We start from the raw sequence: 14924 nt of genomic DNA on the forward strand, positions 1-14924 counted from the left end.
ATCAGAGGATGGTCTCTGCAGAGAAAGGTGGTGACCCAGTGACAGATTCCCTGGTGCACACTTAGTCTGGCAGTTATTTTCACAAAAGGCTGACATTTAAATGAATGTATAAAATATGTTGTGTTGACAAATGAATAAACAAACAAAAAAAACCCCACAAAATTCACTAAAAAGAGACAACATTGGAAACTACTCATTTTTCACCAAAAATAATTAATAACTTAAATTAATTAATACATTTTCGGGTCATGGGGACACATGCCTCTGTTTTTTTATTCATTAAAACCTGATTAAACTTGAATAAGTGAACCTCAAAGAAAAATAAATGGCACAAAAAGTGTAAAATGGAGCTTCTTAAAATATAAAAGTTTAAAGGGGTCATATGGTTTTGCTAAAAATAACATTATTTTGTGTATTTGGTGAAATGAAATGTGTTTATGTGGTTTAAGGTTTAAAAAACACATTATTTTCCACATACTGTAAATTATTGTTACTCCTCTATGCCCCGCCTTCTGAAACACATCGTTTTTTAAAAAGCTCACCGTTCTGAAACACACAGCATCTATACGACATGACGGCGGTGGCAACAACAATACTACAACGAGAAATAAAGTCTTAACTTTTATAAAGAATATCTCTTTGGGTCTGAGACTTTAGTCTTTGCAACTTTACAGATCTTCTTTATGCACCAAGAGTTTTTAACACTCCAAAGATAGAGGAAAAATTTAAATCATATCATATGACCCCTTTGACCAATCATAGTTTACAAAGCACTGACATCTCTGAGCTGAAACAACAACAAAATCAATATATAACCCCAACTTCATTTGCAAATGAAGATCCTACACAAACCAAGAAATGCTTTAATTGTCTGAACATTAAGTGAAGCCCTCAGGTCTATAGCATATAGATTCTCTTGCAACCTGCCCCATTAACTCTGATTTATAGTATCATCACCATAATAGCTTCAAAGCCCCTGTTCCTATCATTCTTATGCAGGTAGAATAATGTGTCCTGCTTTCTCTGACTCTCTACCTGCTGCTTTTCAATGTAGTTTACAAGCTCAGACCAAGCAGTATCAAGTAAACATACATCCTTCACCTTATGCATCTCTCTCTCTCTCTCTCTCTCTCTCTCTCTCTCTCTCTCTCTCTCTCACACATAGCCTCTCAAGCCCCTGCTTGCTCTTATCTTCAAGAGTTCTTTGATCTGAGCAGTAGTCATGCTACTAACAACACAACTTTTGTTATTTCCCACTACGAGCTACATTTACCATTGTATAATAATATGAAAAAATGCTATATAACTGTTTCTGTACATTGTATTATTCAGTAATTAAACACTCTCTCCTATATGTTGCATTTAAGAAGCTTCAATTCATTTTTAATATTCACACATACATGCTATACATACAGACACACTGTAGTTCAAACATTTGGGGTTATTCTTTTTGAAAGAAGGTTCGAGTAATCACCAAGGCTGCAATTTTTATGATCAAAATATACAGTATAAAACAGTAATATTGTAAATAATAATAATAAAAAAAATTCAATTTAAAACAAAAATAAACAATAAATTGTCAACCTTATTATATTATACAATGAAATGTATTACTGTGATGGCAAAGATGAATTTTTAGTCTTCAGTGCCACATGCTCATTTAGAAATCTTTACGATATTCTGATTTGGTGCTCAAAAAAAAAAAAAAAAAAAAAAAACATTTCTTATTATTATCGATGTTGAAATTTTGAATATGTTGAAACAATTTTTTTAGGATCATTTGCTAGGAAGTTTAAAAGAAGCAGAACATATGTATTTACTAACACTTTTGATCAATAAAATAGTCATTGTAATATAAAAAAAAAAATTTAATAAAAAATAAAAAATAAAAATCATACTAATCCTACATGAATGGTCATTTATCTAAAAAAATGCACACACACGGGGTAGTGGCCTTCCGATTTACCACTCTGGATGTGCATTTTTCTTCCAAGTTTAAACTGGGACGTTTAAACCTTGATTTTCTGTCTGGAACAATAAGTGTCAAGTAAAAAGCCCACAAGTAACCAACCAACAGAAACCCACAGGGACTATGTAAACCACAGCATGTATCACTGTGAATGTTCATTTAGTAGCTTAGTGTTGCTAAGCAAGCTACTAAGCAAGGATAGTTTGACTAGTTTAACCACTTTAAATAAATAGCATGCATCTTATCTTATAATTTCAAGGTAAATTCCCCAATACGGAATCTGAGGCATGAATCACATACATGCACTGAAGTTTATCTCCCATGGTCTCTTAATTGAGCACCAGAGAGAGAGAAGATCCCCTGCATGGCAGAGCTCATTTGGACAGGGTAATTAATTACATTACTGACTGCATTCTAATTGGAAGAGGAGAAGGAGGGGAGGGGTTCCTCCCCAACAGCAGGCAGCGGGTGAGCATTCAAGAAAATCTAATAAGTTGTTGTTGATGCAGGAAGGTCTACACAAAATAAGGTGAAGGCGCTGGCTCATCAGCCACATTCTCCTGCTGTTTTGCAATTCAAATCTAATCAAAGACCTGTCTCTAGTTTTGATTGGCAGTTCAGACAGGTAAATATGCAGGCATGCATATGAAAACTCAACGTGGGTATCTCTGAGTCTGAAGAGTGAATTGGCAGCAGCTTATTCATTCTGATGTGGAAGACTGTGGAGTAATCTTTGCATTACGCTTGGTGTTCAAAGAGTCTTTATTTATACACAACTTGGCTAATTTAAGTTTACAGCCTTTATCTGTGCAATGCTTGGAAGATCTGAGGTCGCTGAATGTCATATTCAGGAAAAACCATGATATCTCTTTTTATAAACGCGACCGCATGTGAAGCTATGTGCGCTAGGCAAAAGATGTATAAAAGCTATGTGCTGAAAAGAGGAGTGCAATTTCTTTGCCACTACACTTTCCCGCAACCCAGAGATGCACTTATCCCTGAAAAAACACTCATGCAATTTTATCATCAAACACGCACCTGTGAAAGCCTAGCGTGAATGAGGGCTGAAAGGAAAACCGTTTTTCATGTTCATGTACAAACAAATACAAATCTAAAGCAAAGCGATGGAAATGGCAGACTTAAGGAATTCACAACATGTTGTCAAAATTGACTGATACATAATGGAAATGTATTTCTTCTTGTGCTTAGGGAAGTGTGGAAAGAGCCGGAAAACAACCAACCGGAGCCCACCGGGTCTCATTCTCCATCAGTGCCTGTACTGTATCTGTTGACATCTGCCATCTATTCTCTCGCCTCTGACACCTTGGCACTGTCCCAAAATGCTGGCGTTATGTTACATATTCCTGGCAATTTCCCCATCTTTTCCATTTCTTTCACTGTGAAACCCCCCAAAATATACATAGCCAAGTCATCTGCTGATGCGTACAACCAAAACCTGTGTCTGCACAATATCAAAGATAACCTTGTCATCTTCGAGTAAGATGATCTGAGGAAGAAAGTACCTGTATAAATCAAGCAGAGTCAAAATAACATGCTGAGCAAGCGAAAATGCTGGACCATATTAAAAATATGACGTCTTACTAAAGCAGAAACTAAAGATGTCATTAGTGCATTTTACTCAACACAAGTCAGACAACATCATAAATCACTGTTAACAAAGTGCTGAACACAAAGGATGAGTGTGCGCATGTTGTGGATGATCAGGTCTTCTGAAGGGTGTTCTGGGGGGAGCACGTTTGGATTTGGTGGGTGTTTATGAGTTAATACACTGGAGGCATTGTTTTTAAAGCTCAGGGGTTGTAATCAGAAAGCTGCTGGTTTGATCGCTGCAAGGAACGAACGATTACCATTGTGCCCTTGTGCAAGGCACTTAACCCCCGGGTCACTACAGAGATACAGTCAATGTTATAAGTTGCTTTGGATAATAGCATGCGATTAGATAGATAGATGTTGAAAAAGTCTGTCTTAACGAGCATTAACATAAAACAGTCGGTTATGATGACTTAAGAGAATGTAAACTTTTGGGAGAAAATTAGATGTGACTCAATAAACGGGTTGAATACATTGGATCCACGCATTCAGTTTTAAAGTTAAATCAACTTTCCTGCTGTCCCTGTCATTAATCAAACATAATAAATGTAAAGAGATTCATTTTTTTAACTTTTGGCTAGATTATTCAGTAGTATTTCTCATTACTGTTAAGCTTGTTTGTTTCTTTGCTCTGTTGTATTTACTGGTCCTGACTCCTCTTGCTTGCTCGACATGTTTATTTTTATTACCATTTGCTTGTATATGCTTTTATTTTTCTTTAATCCAGATCGTGATGTCTGCTTTTGTCTTTTTTAGGAAAGATGTTTTTAATGACTTTTCACAACAGTTTGGAGATGTAATCGAGTCACAGGACCACTGTAAGTACTGTTTTTTTCTTAAGGCCAGTTGATATCTGCCTACTCAATTATGTCTAAGAGATTTTTCCATCTGTACCATAACATTACAGACCAATACCAGCCATTACTAGACCAATTCCAAAGCAACACAAGTTTGAGGTTAGGTTCTCTAATATATTATGAAGTGCATGAGATGATTTAATGGAAATTGTGCTGTTGTTTTTTGAACCTATTGATCTCAGACATTTGTTTGCATACTATAACTAATTCCAGTCATTTTTCTCAATCTTTCATAGCAGGAAAACACACTTTGGAGAAGGTGAGCTCTGCATGTACAGAAAAAAAAAACAGCCCTTCTTGACTGAAAAAATAAACTTTTTTTCTTCTTTGTTTGTTTCTACAGATGGACACAGAGACTTAAGACTTAGTTCACGCAATGAAAAAATCTATGGTTTACTCACTCTCATGTTGTTCAAAACCCATAAGACTTTCACTGTGTCCACCGGACACGAACAGAGTAGTGCGGCATGACACGACAACTGTCACCTGACCTTCACGACTTTTCTGGATCCTCTGGTTACATGGACTGTCATTGGAGGAAGGATTTCAGGTTTTATTATCATCATTTGTATTTTGAAGATACCAAAGTACGATGGATTTGATCTACAAAAGGGGGAGTAAATGACAATTCTGATGATGATTTCCTTGAAAAATTAAGCTACAGATGAAAAAAAAAGCACAAATATCAGAATTGTTGTAAAATTAAATGTATTGAAATATATATGGAGTTTCTAATGTTGACCTTGCATTCTAATTTATTTTACAAATTTGAGAAACTGTCCTTTTATTTTTATTTTTTATTTTCTTTTCTAAAGTTTAATGTGAGTGGCTTTTTATTCTGGTATGTTTTGCCTTTATTAAGCCATGCCATTTTAAAGCAATTCTCACTATTAACTGCTGTAAATTCACCCTCAAACTCCAAAGGTGGAAATTATGTCAATGAGTGTTGAAGATTTCAATGTGAATTTTTAACATTTTAAAATGTTTGACTCTCAAGAGTGTAAATTCAGTAATTCAGTGACATTTAACACAGTAAAATCACATTCTAAAGGTGAATAAATAATTTAATATACAATTTAGATCTGTATTTATCTGATTTGATTATTTGATATTTGATTTAAAATTGTTAAAATTATTGTAAAAAAAATCAAAATAAATTTAAATATTTATTTTTTCAGTTAGATAGATAGATAGATAGATAGATAGATAGATAGATAGATAGATAGATAGATAGATAGATAGATAGATAGATAGATAGATATGGATTGACAGACGGATAATGGATAGATAGAAAGAATGGTGGGTGGATGGATGGATGGATGATGATGATGATGATGATGATGATGAGAATAATAGAAAAAATGACGGATTGATGATGAATAGAACTATCAAAAAGATGGATGACGAATAGAATGACAGAACAATGGATGGATGCATGTTGAATAGACAGAAAGATTCAAATAGACTAAAATGGCCCCCACAGTCACCAGATCTCAACCCAATAGAGCATCTTTGGGATGTGGTGAAACTGGAGCTTCGTGCCCTGGATGTGCATCCCACAAATCTCCATCAACTGCAAGATGCTATCCTATCAATATGGGCAAACATTTCTAAAGAATGCTTTCATCACCTTGTTGAATCAATGCCACGTAGAATTAAGACAGTTCTGAAGGTGAAATGGGGTCAAACACAGTATTAGTATTGTGTTCGTAATAATCCTTTAGAAGAGTGTGTTTCAGAAATGTAGTTTGCCCTTGTATTACAGCCAGAGCCTCTCCATACAGTAAACAGCACCTGCTCTGTAATACAATAATACATACCTGTATTGATCCTTGGGTATTGGTAGCAGTGTCTATTTAAACAATAATTGATTTCTTTTCTCGTAATATGTCAGTGAAAATGGATTGAACCAGCCCATAAGGTGCTGAACTAACAATTAGCTGGAGGGGGAGTAGCTGTGAATGCTGTCAGGGAGGCAGAAATGAAGAAAAGTACTTTTCAACATGCATGTCTTTCTGTCTGTAAACAGATGACTGGCTGCACTGTAATATTGTGCTTCTCACTTCACTTCACAAAGCTCTCAGATAACTATAATGTCTAATCAGAGCTGATGTTTCTGTAACAGAGATCAACCAAATTGAATAATTTCACTGATAAAAGAGTGAAAGATAAGCTGAACTAATACCCCCTCAGAGAAGCCTTTCAGATGCTGCAGATTTAAGTTTGGAGGTAACTTTTTTTGTTGAATGGCTTTTTACAGGAAGCAGCTCTCATGCGTCTGTCATTCACTCGATTCATCTTCAAGTCCGTGATGTTGCCATGTGAACGTGCACTAGCTAAAGGCATAGTTGTGTTGAAAACTGTGATGAATGCCAATAGATGCATTAAACAGAAAGCCTTCTGACCTGAACAGGCCATCAAGAATGGTGCTCCTGATGGGTTAAGCACCTGCCTTCTGCATAAAAGAGCAAGGCATTTTACCTTCTCTATTTCTGCCATTAACAAAAACATTTTCACTTATGTCTGAGGCTATGAAGAGATGAAATTTTAAGCGAATCTGGATTCCTGGTTTTTCACACCATTATGTTTTTTTTTTTTTGTTATTGCTAAAAACAGGCTTGAGACATAACTAAATGTACCAAAAAGTGGTTTCGGGAAAGTGAAAGCATTTTAGGGTGGGATGTATGACATTTTATTCCACCGTTTAATTCACTCATCTAATAAAGTAGAAAAAAAAAAAATAAATAAAAACAGTCACAAACCAGCTGAGAACAATAAACTAGTTGGATACATATTTTAGCGGTGTATTTACTGGTGGTTAAACAAATAACTCTGCCTGAACAGAACAATGTGAGTAACTGAAAATATAAATGTGTTTTCCTCCCATTTCTTTCCTCAGTTGCTAGAAGATAATTAAGTGTTTAGGCTTTGAAAGTCCCTTATGAATTTCTATGTTGGCAAGACAAACACAAAACACAGGAAAAAAGCACACAGAGAACATAAAAAAGAAAGAGAAAAAAACACTGGCAAGGTTGTTCAATGGAAGCATCCAAGCTGTTCTGTTACAAGCATAAAGGGTATTTTATCTCATCTTGTTGATTCAAATTGTCCTAAATAATTTGGACCTTGTTACTCATATGTGACATTTAATGAAACACATTTAATTAAAGCAGATGCAGGTCTTCAAAAGACAAACATTCACTATATGGTTTAGCATGATCCTCAAATCTGCTATAATTGTATTAGATAAATATATGCACTGGTGTTTGTGCTGATTTCAGAGTGGCACTGTGTTCTTTTACAGTACATGGAAGCAGCTCATGATTTTAAGTGTCTCAGAATGGCTTGATTTGCTGTAATAGCTGAGTTTAGGTTGATTATATCATGCATGCAACATGTGCCAACCATCTTCCCAAACTTGTCATGAGAAGTTTATATAAACCGCCTGTTGTCAAGAAAATAAAATGATTGTTCAATGCTCTGGTTTTATTCCAAAATAAAAGTTTGAAGTTGAATGCTTAAAAATGAAGAAATTACAGTGAAATATAGCACTAGCAATTTCATATCATATTTTGTTTAACATTTTTAATAGTGTAATTAACAGTATATATCTCCTTCTTGGTCAAATAGCCCTTGATGCCTTCAGTGTGACTGTACAATTGTCATAGTCATGAAAATAAAGAAAACTTATTGATTGAGAAGGTGTGTCCAAACTTTTGGTCTGTACTGTATATATATATATATATATATATATATATATATATATATATATATATATATATATATATATATATATATATATATATATATATATATATATATATATATATATATCACATTTTAATTGCAATCACTGTTTTTATCAGGAGAAAAAAAAAAAAAAAAAAAAACACCTAGCCTGCACTAGTTTTTCTTCTTATGTTTGTCTCACTATAGCTTCACAGATGGAGCGGGTGCCAACATAAAGTGTAGGAAAACAGAAGCATGGATTATGAAGACATTGTGATACATTGATACCCACTAATGCTGTGTAGAGTTCAACATGTTGCTGGGAGAAATGTTACAGTGCTATCATTTTCCCAGTAGTACTGCAACACGCTGTTAGGATCGTTGAAAATTTCATTGTACATTATTTAATGTTGCTGCTGTTGTGCCTGCTTCCGAAAGCAGCACACTGTGTTCATTATAAAGTAGAACTTAAAAGCCACATTAGAGGAGCTGTCAGACTCCGGGATTCAGAATGGTGGCCAAATATTTCAGGACTTGACGTATTTCCAAACAAAAACCTTGCACAGACAGTTTACCAAACAAGACCATTTTCATGCTGTAGTGTTGTTTATGTGATTAATAAAGATTGTGAGCCTTGAATGTGATGGGGAAAAATAGAAATGCTTTGGTAAAACAACATCTGCCAAGAATTTAAGTGTGAATGTAAATGTAAATAAACTGTGCTCTCATAGAAAGCACCTTTTATGCAAAAGCTCTTGACATTCCACTGAAGTTGTGTTATGCAGCACAGAAAACAATGGAGCTGGCTCGAAAGATAAGTATGCATGTGTAGCTACTAACAGTAGGCTTTTATATATATATATATATATATATAAAATGTTATTACATTTTTTTCTTTTTTTTTAAAGATACACATCAAGTCTTTTGTAATTTTCAAGAGGATGAGAGGACAGTCTGCATGATTTAATAAAGGCTTTCTGTGATTGTATGTTAATAGCTGCTCTTCATAATGAAGGCTGGCACTGAAGTTGCTTTAAAGTTGGGGTTCAGTAAAATATTTAATTAATATGCAATGCAGCATTACATTGAAAAGTAACATTAATTACATTTATAAGGTTACAAAAAATATATTTCATGCTATTTATTTGAACTTAAATAATTCTAAATAATAATAATAATAATAATAACAACAATAATAATAATAATAATAATGTGTATAAATATTTAAAAATGGAAAAGAGAGAATGAAGAGCACATAATAAAAAATTGCCTAGCATGGCACAACATGGCTAATCTTGCAGCTATTATGTTTAGCTGACTAATGTGAGATTTTGGAACACTCATTTGCTTAATGCTTATTGTAACCAAGTGAGGAGCAGAAGGAATAGATTATTATTAATATTATTTATTTTTTCAAAGTCAGAAAACTTGTAAATACTTTATGAAAAGAAAATTTGTTGTTAAAAAGCATTAAATTCTGCAGGATCGTAACTATTCCAGATACACATGTCCAGGTCTGAGGAACATGCCATGATGTAATCAGTAAGATTGAAACTAGAGCCAGTGAACATGATCAATTTGCTTTTTATCTGACAGGCACATTCATCATACAATGACAGATCCTTCTTTACACTATCACTAAGTTATTCCATTTAATGTGCTGCACTGCCTCCATGACGTCAGTAAACATAACAGTCTTTAAACTGCATTGCAGAAGATTTAGAAGGTATGCATTTCTGATCAGTGCAAATCTCATTAAGTCTACATAAGCACACATTTGCATATCTGGTGGTGCAGTTATCGTCTGTTTTACAACTTGGCAAAATCAGGATGTGCGATGCTTTCTCTGGCTTATATCACAGTTAGAGGTCAATGCTATTATTATTATTTTTTTAAGGGCTCAGGATCAAAGACAAAAATTGTTTAGATTTTTAAGTGCTGGAGTAAAAGATAACCCTACAGTGTAATATGGGTAACACTGTCACACTTTCTAGTCTCTGTTTCCCTGGGTGTTCACTAATGGGCTCACTTCCCCTTAGGCACTTCACCGTAGGCACTAGAATTCCTCTAGTCTTGTCATGTCATCACAGTAATTGCACTCCTGTTAATTGCAACAGGTGCAGTCACTTTATTGTCATTAGCCTCCCTTTAAATACCAGTCTTTTCCTGTTGTTTGGATTGAGTCCTTACAGTTTGTATGTCCAGCCTTCACGTCTTCTGAGATTCCTCCTTGTCTTCTTGTCCTCCGAGTTCCCTTCCTTTTCCTTTCCTGTTCCCTCTTTTGTTTATTTGTTCATTTGTTTTTGGACAGATTTTTGGTTTTGACCTTTGGAGTGTTTTTTGACCACAATTTGGATTACCCTGTATAAATAAAATACCTGCAATTGGATCTCTCACTCTCCCTGTGTCTCTATGGGCAATGATCGTCACAGAAGGTCTCCATCAACGAGATCCAGCAGTATGTCTGTTCATATTTCCTCCCCAGCCACCGAAAGGAATGGTTTTAAGGGTACCCGCCTGGTCGTGTTCCGTGGGACCTGGGAGGTCGCTCAGGAGTGAGTGGTCGAGAGGAGGTCCGGCATCGCTCTCCACTGTGGCCCCCCGTCGACCCTGGGTTCGGATGGGAGCCGCTGTCTCCCCATTGTGGACGGAGAAGGGAGAGGAGGCGCAAGTCTGCCGAGCCTTCGCCGCGGCACAAGATGGCCACCAGTCCAGTGCCGCTACACAAGATGGCCGCCAACCCAGCGCCGCTGCGCAGAATGTCCACCGACCCAGCGCCATTGCACAGGATGGCCGCCAACCCAGCACCACGAGGCAAGATGTAAGCCAGCCCAACACCACAGCACAAGATGGCCACCAGCTAAGCGCCACGAGGCAAGATGGATGCCAGCCCAGCGCCACAGCACAAGATGGCCGCCGGCCCAGCACCACTGCCCATGATGGCCGAAGGTCCAGCAACACTGCACAGGATGGCTGTCAACCCAGCTCCACGAGGAAAGGTGGATGCCAGAACAGCACCACAGCACAAAATAAGCACAGCGCCACGGTGAAAGATGGCCGCCAGCTCAGCGCAAATGCCCAAGATGGCCACTGAGACGTTTTTGGATTATTTCTCCATGCTGTCAAAGATCCTAGAGATTCCCAGGAGTGTTCACGTCACATCAGCCGATCCAGAATCGAGTCAGATTCCAGTTGACTATCCAGAGTCGAGTAAGGTTCTTGTTGACCCTCCAGAGTCGAGTCAAGTTCCAGTTGATTCTCCAGAATCGAGTCAGATTCCAGTTGACTATCCAGAGTCAAGTCAGACTCCTGTTGATAATCCAGAGTCAAGTCACGTTCCAGTTGATCCTCCTGAATCAAGTCAGATTCCTGTTGACCTTCCAGAGTCGAGTCAGGTGCCCGTTGACTTTCCAGAGTTGAGTCAGGTTACGGTTGACCCTCCATAGTCGAGTCAGGTGCTCGTGGACCCTCCAGAGTCGAGTCAGGTGCTCGTGGACCCTCCAGAGTCGAGTCAGGTGCTCGTGGACCCTCCAGAGTCGAGTCAGGTGCTCATGGACCCTCCAGAGTCAGGGTTAGTCACCATCGACCTTCCAGAGTCAGGGTTAGTCACTCTTGACCTTCCAGAGTCAGGGCTAGTTCCTGTTGACCTTCCAGAGTCGAGTCAGGTGCCCGTTGATCTTCCAGAGTTGAGTCAGGTTTCGGTTGACCCTCCAGAGTCGAGTCAGGTGCTCTTGAACCCTCCAGAGTCGAGTCAGGTGCTCGTGGACCCTCCGGAGTCAGGGTTAGTCACCATCGACCTTTCAGAGTCAGGGTTAGTCACTGTTGACCTTCAAGAGTCAGGGCTAGTTCCTGTTGACCTTCCAGAGTCGAGTCAGGTGCCCGTTGATCTTCCAGAGTTGAGTCAGGTTTCGGTTGACCCTCCAAAGTCAGGATTAGTCACCGTTGACCTTCCAGAGTCAGGGTTATTCACCTTTGACCTTCCAGAATCAGGGCTAGTCACCGTTGACCTTAAAGAGTCAGGACTAGTCACCATTGACCATCCAGAGTCAGGACTAGTTACCATGGACTTGGAGGTGGTGGTCTTCTGCTCTGCCCTGGGGGGCGTCTGGTTCAGACACACGGATGTGGTGGTCTTTTGCTCCACCCTGGGGGGCGTCTGTTTCGGACTCACGGATGTGGTGGTCTTCTGCTCCGCCCTGGGGGGTGTCTGGTTCGGCCACACGGATGTGGTGGTCTTCTGCTCCACCCTGGGGGGGCATCTGCTTTGGCCGCATGGATGTGGTGGTCTTCTGCTCCGCCCTGGTGGGCATCACGTGATGTCCTTCTTGGACTTGTGGTTTTGTTTTTTTTTTCTGTCTGTCTTCCTCCTATGGACCTGGCCCTCCGTCCCTCCCCCTGATCCTCTGCCGGTCCACCTCCCTCCTGGGTTTCTTATCTGTGTCTTTCTTTCTGTTTCCCTCTAAGGACCTGGCCCTCCGTCCCTCCCCCTGATCCTCCGCCGGTCCACCACCCTCCTGGACTCCTTTTTTTGTGTTGCACTTCTCTTGTCTCTGTTTCTCCCGTTTTACCTGGTCATCTTGTCTCTGTTTCCCCATTTTACCTGGTCCTCTTGTCTCTGTTTTACCATTTTATCTGGCCCTCCATCCATCCCCCTGGTCCTCCACCGCTCCACCTCCCTCCTGGTCTCTTTGTGTCTTTGGATTTTCCTTCGGGTGGAGCATCTGGCAGCTGCTCCGTGGAGGAGGGGGTAATGTCACGCTGTCTAGTCTCTGTTTCCCTGGGTGTCCACTAGTGGGCTCACTTCCCCTTAGGCACTTCACCGTAGGCACTAGAATTCCTCTAGTCTTGTGATGTCATCACAGTAATTGCACTCCTGTTAATTGCACCAGGTGCAGTAACTTTGTTGTCATTAGCCTCCCTTTAAATACCAGTCTTTTCCTGTTGTTTGGATGGAGTCCTTACCTTTCTTATGTCCAGCCTTCTCGTCTTCCGAGTTCCCTTTCCTTTTCCTTTCCTGTTCCCTCTTTTGTTTATTTGTTCATTTGTTTTTGGACTGATTTTTGGGTTTTGACCTTTGAAGTGTTTTTTGACCATGATTTGGATTACCCTGTATAAATAAAATACCTGCAATTGGATTTCTCGCTCTCCCAGGGTCTCTCTGGGCAACGATCGTCACAAACACAGGGTTAAATACATGAAAAACAATTTTTTCTGGATTGAAATTGAAATCCATATGAAGCACACCTGCAAATAATAAATGGTTATCTAATTTTTAACTGGCAGTCCTTATATCCTAATTAGGCATATTTACTTAGGCAACAATCACATTCAATTTCACGCCATTTTAACTTTAATTTATTAAAACACAAATGCTAATATGCACATTCTAAACCCCTCATTCTCCACCTTTGGTTCACACCTGCAAAACCGCAAAAATAAACTGAACAAAATTTGCATTTCAGTGCTTTTCTACAAAACAAACTCACTCATTGCAAAAGACATGGGAAGCATAAAAACCAGATTATTTAATCACTTTTATAAAAAGAGATGACATCTTTAGGTAACCTAATTAGATTAAGAAATATCACTGTTTGTAAAAAGGAGGCCATTTCTCAGATGAATTGCCTACTGCATGCCTTTCCCCCCTCTAAATAAATCAGGCTGGCAAACAAGGAAACTCTTTCTTTATACAGGACCCCTGGGTATTTCTTGAGTTTACAAAGGAATTATTATTGCAAGTTTCCTTTGTGAGATTTATAACGTAAATGTGATCAGCACTGTCAACATGCCAGCAGTTATTGCCCTACAACCTGATTCATAATTCTGACTTTTAACAACATTAATGTAGTAAATTAAGCTCAGAAGGGAAATGTATAAATCATTACAATTAATTATGATTAATTACAATTATTTATATGAGCTGCCAGTAGTAACTGTAGCAGAATTAAATTGCCATTAACTAATCTGTTCGTCCAGCAAACCCTTACCGTAATTTCATATCAGCTCTAAGAAAGGATATTTCCGTGGCCACAGAAAATACTTTCATACAGTATTAATGCATTAGAGCATGTAGCAAAATCTGAATCATAAAGCGACATTGATTTGTAAGGCAGAATCAGTAACTCATGTAATTTGTGCACATGATTTTTATTAACCAAACACTAAGGCAAACTAGTCTAACAAACAAACATACAGCTACTCATACAAGGGAAAGGGGCAAATGAGATTTGATGGATGATACCATCAGTAAAACTAGAGAATGAAGCTTTGTAAAAAGAGTCAGTTAACCACCTGAGTAAAACCATCAGCGCCATTTAAAGTGACAAGAGCTAAAAAAAGACATCAGCTGAGATCCTAAGATCTTTGGTGAATGAAAAAAATCAAGGCATGAGGCCTGGCTTAGGGCTCCAAGAGAGTTCGAGCTCACATACTCTGAAAGGAAAGCAGATCAAGAGAGGGGCGGAACTGTGTGCACCTTTTTAAAGTCTAAGACGGTTCATGCCTCTTAGGAAGGGCTTGTCCAATGAGAAAGGCTGAAATTCCAAGTGGGAGTTTGGAAATACTGGGGAGTTTTACAACCCTTTGTGTGAAAGCCTGGTAATTTGCATATGTAACTGGATCAGAAGTTGATTAACTTCTAATACGTTGAACACTAATATGTTGCATAGGTATTAACATATAATATACATTCTTGTTTAGATCATCAGAAGATGAATAATCATACTAAATATGGTAAGATTACATCTAGGTAAAATCAC

Source organism: Carassius gibelio, chromosome A9 (genome assembly GCF_023724105.1).
Source record: "Carassius gibelio isolate Cgi1373 ecotype wild population from Czech Republic chromosome A9, carGib1.2-hapl.c, whole genome shotgun sequence".
NCBI classification, from domain to species: Eukaryota; Metazoa; Chordata; class Actinopteri; order Cypriniformes; family Cyprinidae; genus Carassius; species Carassius gibelio.